Here is an 8231-nt window from a genome sequence, read left to right on the forward strand (position 1 = left end):
TGGCAGGCGCCTGTAGTCCCAGCTACTTGGGAGGCTGAGGCAAGAGAATGGCGTGAACCCAGGAGGCGGAGCTTGCAGTGAGCCGAGATCGCGCCACTGCACTCCAGCCTGGGGGACAGAGCAAGACTCCGTCTCAAAAAAAAAAAAAAAAAACAAAACAAAGTGCTGGGATTACAGGCGTGAGCCACTGCACCTGGCCTGCTTTTTTTTTTTTTTTTTTTTTAATTTGAGAAGGAGTCTCGCTGCGTTGCCCAGGCTGGAGTGCAGGGGTGCGATCTTGGCTCACTGCAAGCTCCGCCCCCTGGATTCACGCCATTCTCCTGCCTCAGCCTCCCGAGTAGCTGGGACTGCAGGCACCCGCTACCATGCCCAGCTAATTTTTTGTGTTTTCAGTAGAGACGGGGTTTCACCGTGTTAGCCTGAATGGTCTGGATCTCCTGATCTCGTGACCCACCCGTCTCAGCCTCCCAAAGTGCTCAGATTACAGGCATGAGCCACCGCGCCCAGCAGATTTTTTTTTTTTTTTTCATGGAGATGGGGTTTCAGGCTTGTCTGGAACCCCTGGGCTCAAGTGATCCTCCAACCTCAGCCTCCTGAGCAGCTAGTTCTTTTCTAGTGTAATATATTTTCTCACGGAATGTATTCCATTGTCTGCATGGACCCCAGTTGGTTTATTCACCCATCTACTTAGTGACATCTTGGTTATTTCAAAGCTGACATGGTAGGTATTACTGGTCCCCCTGCAGGGGAACAGCAGGACAGCTGTAGTGTGTGGTGAACACTAGAGGGAGTGAGAACCCCCTTTCTCTATCAGGTGGGCGTTACCCATTTCCCAGCTGCACTAATCTGTGGTTCCTTGTAGAGGCCTGATCTGGTGTTTGCCCTGAGTGAGAGTTGATCTGGAAACCATTTGTGGGAAAATTAAGTTAGATATCCTTCCATTGAAATAAAATGCAGGGGCCGGGCACAGTGGCTCACACCTGTAATCCCAGCACTTTGGGAGGCTGATGTGGATGGATCCTTGAGGATATGAGTTTGAGACTGACTTGGGCAATATAGGGAGACCCCATCTCTACTAAAAATATTAGCATTTTAGTAAAAACCCCGTCTCTACTAAAAATACAAAAATTAGCCAGATGTGCTAGCATGTGCCTGTAGCCCCAGATACTGGGGAGGCTGAGGTGGGAGAATCGCTTGAACCTGGGAGGCAGAGGTTGCAATGAGCTGAGATCATGCCACTGAACTCCAGCCTGGGCAACAGAGCAAGACTCCCTCTCAATAAATAAATAAATAAACAAGTAAATAAATAAATAATAAAATAAAATATAGCCGGGGCACAGTGGCTCACACCTGTAATCCCAGCACTTTGGGAGGCCGAGGTGGGCAGATCATGAGGTCAGGCGTTTGAGACCAGACTGGCCAACTTGGTGAAACCCCATCTCTACTAAAGATACAAAAAGTTAGGCATGGTGGTGGGTGTCTGTAATCCCAGTTACTCGGGAGGCTGAGGCAGGAGAATCGCTTGAACCTGGGAGGCAGAGGTTGTCATGAACCAAGATCGCGCCACTGCACTCCAGCCTTTTTTAGACTCCCTCTAAAAAAAAAAAAAAAAAAATTGCCTGAGTGAGGTAGTGTGCTCCTGCAGTCCCAGCTACTTGGGAAGCTGAGGTGCAGGATCACCTGAGCCCTGGAGGTTGACTCCATAGTGAGCCATGATCATCTCACTGCACTCCAGCCTAGGTGAAGAGAGTGAGACTCTGTGTCAAAAAGAAAATAAAAATAAAAAAAGAGGGAGAGGCTAGGTGTGGTGGTTCATGCCTGTAATCCCAGCACTTTGGGAGGCCGAGGCAGGCAGATCATGAGGTCTGGAGATTAAGACCATCCTGGCTAACATGGTGAAATCCCCTCTCTACTAAAAATACAAAAAATTAGTTGGGCGTGGTGGCACGTGCCTGTAGTCCCAGGCACATGCCTCCTCGGGAGGCTGAGGCAGGAGAATCACTTGAACCTGGGAGGTGGAGGTTGCAGTGAGCTGAGATCGCGCCCTTGCACTCCAGCCTGGGTGACAGAGCGAGGCCCTATCTCAAAAAAAAAAAAAAAAGAAGGAGAGATAACATGTCACACCCATGAGAACAGCTAGTAAAACAAAACAAGGCTGGGGGCCAGGTGCAGTGGCTCACTCCTGTGATCCCAGCACTTTGGGAGGCCGAGGCTGGCGGATCACGAGGTCAGGAGATCGAGACCGTCCTGGCTAACATGGTGAAACCCCGTCTCTACTAAAAATACAAAAAAAAAAAACTAGCTAGGCGTGGTGGCGGGCGCCCGTAGTCCCAGCTACTCGGGAGGCTGAAGCAGGAGAATGGCATGAACCCGGGAGGCAGAGCTTGCAATGAGCCGAGATTAAGCCACTGCACTCCAGCCTAGGCGACAGAGGGAGACTCCGTCTCAAAAAAAAAAAAAAAAAAAAAGAGAAAAACAAGGCTGGGTGCTGTGGCTCATGCCTGTAATCCCAGCACTATCGGAGGCCAAGGCAGGAGGATCACTTGAGCCCAGGATTTTGACACCATCCTGGGCGAGAGAGCGAGACCCCATCTCAAATTAGAGATGGGGTTTCGCTCTGTCACCCGTGCTGGAGTGCAGTGGTGCGATCTCAGCTCACTGTAATCTCTCCCTCCTGGATTCAAGCGATTCTTGTGCCTCAGCCTCGCAAGTAGCTGGAATTACAGATGTGTGCCACCATACCTGGCTAGTGTTTTGGGGTTTTTTTTTTTTGCTTCTTTTTTTTTTTTTTGACACAGTCTCATTCTGTCGCCCAGGCTGGAGTGCAGTGGCGCCATCTCAGCTTACTGCAACCTCTGTCCCCTGGATTCAAGCAATTCTTGTGTCTCAGCCTCCAAAGCAGCTGGGATTACAGACATGTGCCACCATGGCCAGCTAGTGTTTTGTTTTGTTTTGTTTTGTTTTGTTTCGTTTTGAGACAGAGTCTCATTCTGTCACCCAGGCTGGAGTGCAATGGCATGGTATCAGCTCACTGCAACCTCCACCTCCTGGGTTCAAGCAATTCTCCTGCCTCAGCCTCCCGATTAGCTGGGATTACAGGCACACACCACCACACCTGGCTAATTATTGTATTTTTAGACAGATGGGGTTTCACCATGTAGACCAGGCTGGTCTCGAACTCCTGACCTCAGGTGATCCGCCCACCTTGTCCTCCCAAAGTGCTGGGATTATGGGCATGAGCCATTGTGCCAGACCAAAAAAAATTTTTTTTAATTAGCTAGGTGTGGTGGTGCATGCCTGTGGTCCCAGCTATTCAGGAGGCTGAGGAGGGAGAACCACTTGAGCCCAGGAAGTTGAGGCTGTGGTGAGCTTTTTTTTCACTTTTGGAGACCGTCCAAAAAAGAAAAAAAAAAGCTCCTTCAATGCACATGTTTGCTATCAGCTAATGGCCATTTGCCTCTGTCTTTTTCAATTTGCACCCTGCTGCTTTCCACAAAGGTTGCACCATTTTACCTTCCTACCAATCATGCTGCACAGCACTCCGAGTTCTCTCTGTCTTCACCCATGCTTGTTATTTTCTGTTGTGTTTTGTTTGGGTGTGAAGTGGTATCTCATTGTGGTCTTGATTTGCATTTCCCTAATGATAAGCGATGTTGAGAAAATATTTCTTTTTTTTTTTAATTTTTTTTGCACACAAAAACAATAAACATTTTCTAAAAATACATACAAACAAAAAGATGCGTATCAAACATATTAGGAAGGTTGCACATGGGAAGTCGGGGAATAGAAATGGGGGGTGGGAGTTAAAATAAATGAGAGGGCCGGGCGCGGTGGCTCACGCTTGTAATCCCAGCACTTTGGGAGGCCGAGGCGGGCGGATCACGAGGTCAGGAGATCGAGACCACAGTGAAACCCCGTCTCTACTAAAAATACAAAAAATTAGCCGAGCGTGGTGGCGGGCGCCTGTAGTCCCAGCTACTCGGAGAGGCTGAGGCAGGAGAATGGCGAGAACCCGGGAGGCGGAGCTTGCAGTGAGCCGAGATTGCGCCACTGCACTCCAGCCTGGGCGACAGAGCGAGACTCCCTCTCAAAAAAATAAATAAATAAAAAATAAATAAATAAATAAATAAATGAGAGAGGGACTTTATATGGATCAGCGATAATAACTCAATCCTCTATTTGACAAAGAAGAGGGAGAAGGAAGAGGAAGAAAAAGAAAGTGGGATAAAGGATCAGAAAGGGAGGAAAATAGAAAAAATTAGAGTATGACTCCAGGGTAGACCTGTTTTGTTGTCACTGAGTTGGTTGGTTGGTTTGTCTGTTGTATTTTTCATGTTTCGCCAAGTTGGCCAGACTGGTCTCGAACTCCTAGCCCGAAGTAATCAACCCGCCTCGCCCCCTAGAGTGCCGGGACCACAGGCGTGAGCCACCACGTCCAGCCCCCACATTGCTTCTGGCCTCCGTGGTAGACCTCCCAGACGGGGCGGCCAGGCAGAGACGCTCCTCACTTCTTCCCAGACGATAGGTGGCCGGGCAGAGGCGCTCCTCACTTCCCAGACGATGGGTGGTCGGGCAGAGGCGCTCCTCACCTCCCAGACGGGGCGGCCGGCCGGGCAGAGGCGCTCCTCACCTCCCAGACGGGGCGGCCGGCCGGGCAGAGGCGCTCCTCACCTCCCAGACGATGGGTGGCCGGGCAGAGGCGCTCCTCACTTCCTCCCGGACGGGGCGGCCGGGCAGAGGCGCTCCTCACTTCCTCCCGGACGGGGCGGCCGGGCAGAGGCGCTCCTCACCTCCCAGACGGTGGGTGGCCGGGCAGAGGCGCTCCTCACCTCCCAGACGGGGCGGCCGGGCAGAGGCGCTCCTCACTTCCCAGACGGGGTGGCCGGGCAGAGGCGCTCCTCACTTCCCAGACGATGGGTGGCCGGGCAGAGACGCTCCCCACCTCCCAGACGGGGCGGCGGCCGGGCAGGGGCTGCAATCCCAGCACCCTGGTAGGCCAAGGCAGGCGGCTGGGAGGCGGAGGCTGCCGCGAGGCCAGACCACGCCACTGCACTCCAGCCCGGGCAACACCGAGCACCGGGTGAGCGAGACTCCGTCTGCAGTCCCAGCACCTCGGGAGGCTGAGGCGGACAGAGCACTCGGTGTCAGGAGCTGGCGACCAGCGTGGCGAAGATGGCGAACGCGTGCCTGCAGCCAAAGGAGAAAAAGCAGGCAGCGGTGGCGCGCGCCGGCAGTCCCAGGTAGTCCGCGGCGCGGGCAGCAGGGAGCCGAGTAGATTGCAGCCTGGGCCACAGAGAAAGAAAGGAGGGAGGGAGGGAGGAAGGAAGGAAGGATTTCTTATTTAAAAATGCTTTCTTTTTTTTTGTTTGAGACAGACTCTCACTCTGTCGCCCAGGCTGGAGTGCAGTGGTGTGATCTCGGTTCACTGCAACCTCGGTCCCCTGGGTTCAAGTGATTCTCCTGCCTCAGCCTCCCAAGTAGCTGGGATTACAGGTGCCCACCACCACGACTGGCTAATTTTTGCAGTTTTAGTAGAGACGGGGTTTCACTGCATTGGCCAGGCTGGTCTCAAACTCCTGACCTCAGGCGATCCACTGGCCTCAGCCTCCCAAAGTGCTGGGAATACAGGTGTGAGCCACTGTGCTCGCCCAAAAATATGTTAAGGTGAAGGCTGGGAGCGGTGGCTCAAGCCTCTAATCCCAGCACTTTGGGAGGCCAAGGTGGGCGGGTCACTTGAGGTCAGGAGTTCGACACCAGCCTGGCCAACATGGTGAAACTCCGTCTCTACTAAAAATACAAACTTAGCCGGGCATGGTGTGCTCTCCTCTAGTGCCAGCTACCCGGGAGGCTGAGGCAGGAGAATCGCTGGAACCCAGGAGGCAGAGGTGGCAGTGAGCCAAGATTGTGCCACTGCACTCCAGCCTGGGTGACAGAGCGAGACTCCGTCTCAAAGAAAAAGAAAAAAGAAAAATGGACCAGGCGCCGTGGCTCATGCATGTAATTCCAGCATTTTGGGAGGCCGAGGTGGGCAGATGACTTTAGGTCAGGAGTTCGAGACCAGCCTGGCCAACAAGGTGAAACCCCCCCTCTCTACTAAAAATAGAAAAAATTTGCCAGGCATGGTGGCGGGCACCTGTAATCACAGGTACTCAGGAGGCTGAGGCAGGAGAATCACTTGAACCCAGGAGACGGAGGTTGCAGTGAGCCAAGATCGTGCCACTGCAGTCCAACCTAGGTGACACAGCAAATCTCTGTCTCAAAAAAAAAAAAAACTCCGGGCGTGGTGGCTCACGCCTATAATCCCAGCACTTTCGGAGGCCAAGGCAGGCGAATCATGAGGTCAGGAGATCGAGACCATCCTGGCTAACACGGTGAAACCCCGTCTCTACTAAAAATACAAAAAATTAGACGGGCATGGTGGCAGGTGCCTGTAGTCCCAGCTACTTGGGAGGCTGAGGCAGGAGAATGGTGTGAACCCGGGAGGCAGAGCTTGCAGTGAGCCAAGATCCGCCATTGCACTCCAGCCTGGGCTACAGAGCGAGACTCCGTCTCAAACACACACACACACACACACACACACACACACACACAGAAAAATAAATTAAATGTTTTGTTTTGTCCACTGGTTCTCAAGCAGGGGAAATTTTGACCTCCCTGGAAATATTTCACAATATCCGGAGACATTTCTAGTTGTCAGAACTGGAGGAGGGGTGTTACTGGGTTCTAATGAGCTGCTAAACATTCTACCATGTACAGGAAATCCCCCTCAACCAAGAAGTAACTAAGCCCAAATGCCTATAATGCCAACATTAAAATTCCTGGAATAGCTCTTTTAGTTCTCAGCAGGAGGGTAGACTACACAACCTGGTTTGCTATCAGATCAAACAAACAAAAATCTTCATCATTAGAAATTAAAATATTTGGCCAGACATGGTGGCTCAGGCCTGTAATCTCAGCACTTTGAGAGTCTGAGGCAGGAGGATCACTTAAGCTGAGGAATTTGAGACCAGCCTGGACAGCAGAATGAGACCCCTCTCTACAAGAAAATTAAGAAAAAAGGCTGGGCACAGTGCCTCACTCACGCCTCTAATCCCAGCACTTTGAGAGGCTGAGGCAGGCGGATCACCTGAGGTCAGGAGTTTGATACCAACCTGGCCAACATGGCAAAACCCCGTCTCTACTGAAAATACAAAAATTAGCCAGGTATGGTGGGGAGCACTGAATAATTCCACCTACTTGGGAGGCCAAGGCAGGAGAACCACTTGAACCTGAGACAGAGAGGTTGCAGTGAGCCACTGCACTCCAGCCTGGGTGACAGAATGAGACTCCATCCCAAAAAAGAAAAAAAGAAAATTAAGAAAAAAAAATTGTCATTAACATTCCAGTACTGGCCGGGCCTGGTGGTTCATATCTGTAATCCCACCACTTTGGAAGGCCGAGGTATAGATATAAGGATACCTGAGGTCAGGAGTTTGAGACCAGCCTGCCCAACATGGTGACACCTTGTCTCTTAGTACTAAAAATACAAAAATTAGCCAGGCGTGGTGGCGGGCACCTGTAATCCCAGCTACCCTGGAGGCTGAGGCAGGAGAATCGCTGGAGCCTGGGAGGCAGAGGTTGCCGTGAGATGAGATCACACCATTGTACTCCACTGTGGGTGAAAGAGTCAGACCCTACATCAAAAAAAAAAAAAAAAAAAAAAAGGCTGGGCGCGGTGGCTCACGCCTGCAATCCCAGCACTTTCGGAGGCCGAGGTGGGTGGATCACGAGGTCAGGAGATCAAGACCATCCTGGCTAACACGGCGAAACCCCGTCTCCACTAAAAAATACAAAAAAATTAGCCAGGCGTGGTGGCGGGCGCCTGTATTCCCAGCTACTCGGGAGGCTGAGGCAGGAGAATGGCGTGAACCCAGGAGGTGGAGCTTGCAGTGAGCCGAGATCACGCCACTGCACTCCAGCCTGGGCAACAGAGTGAGACTCCATCTCAAAAAAAAAAGAAAGGAAGACCAGCTTTGGCGCCCCAGAAGAGCAGCTTTTCTTCCAAGTGAGGCCTCTTGGCAGTAATTCCCATGCCTGCTGGCTGACTCACTGCCGCCTGGTGCCTTCCTAATTCCATTCTGTCACATGGAACACGAAACTAATCTCAGAAGGTCCCACGATGTGAGTACATGACAAGCACCTCCGCGTCCCCTCACTTTGGAAATAGCCCAGAAATACAGAAGCCATATGTA

The sequence above is a fragment of the Symphalangus syndactylus genome, chromosome 13 (genome assembly GCF_028878055.3).
Source record: "Symphalangus syndactylus isolate Jambi chromosome 13, NHGRI_mSymSyn1-v2.1_pri, whole genome shotgun sequence".
In the NCBI taxonomy this organism is placed as follows: Eukaryota; Metazoa; Chordata; class Mammalia; order Primates; family Hylobatidae; genus Symphalangus; species Symphalangus syndactylus.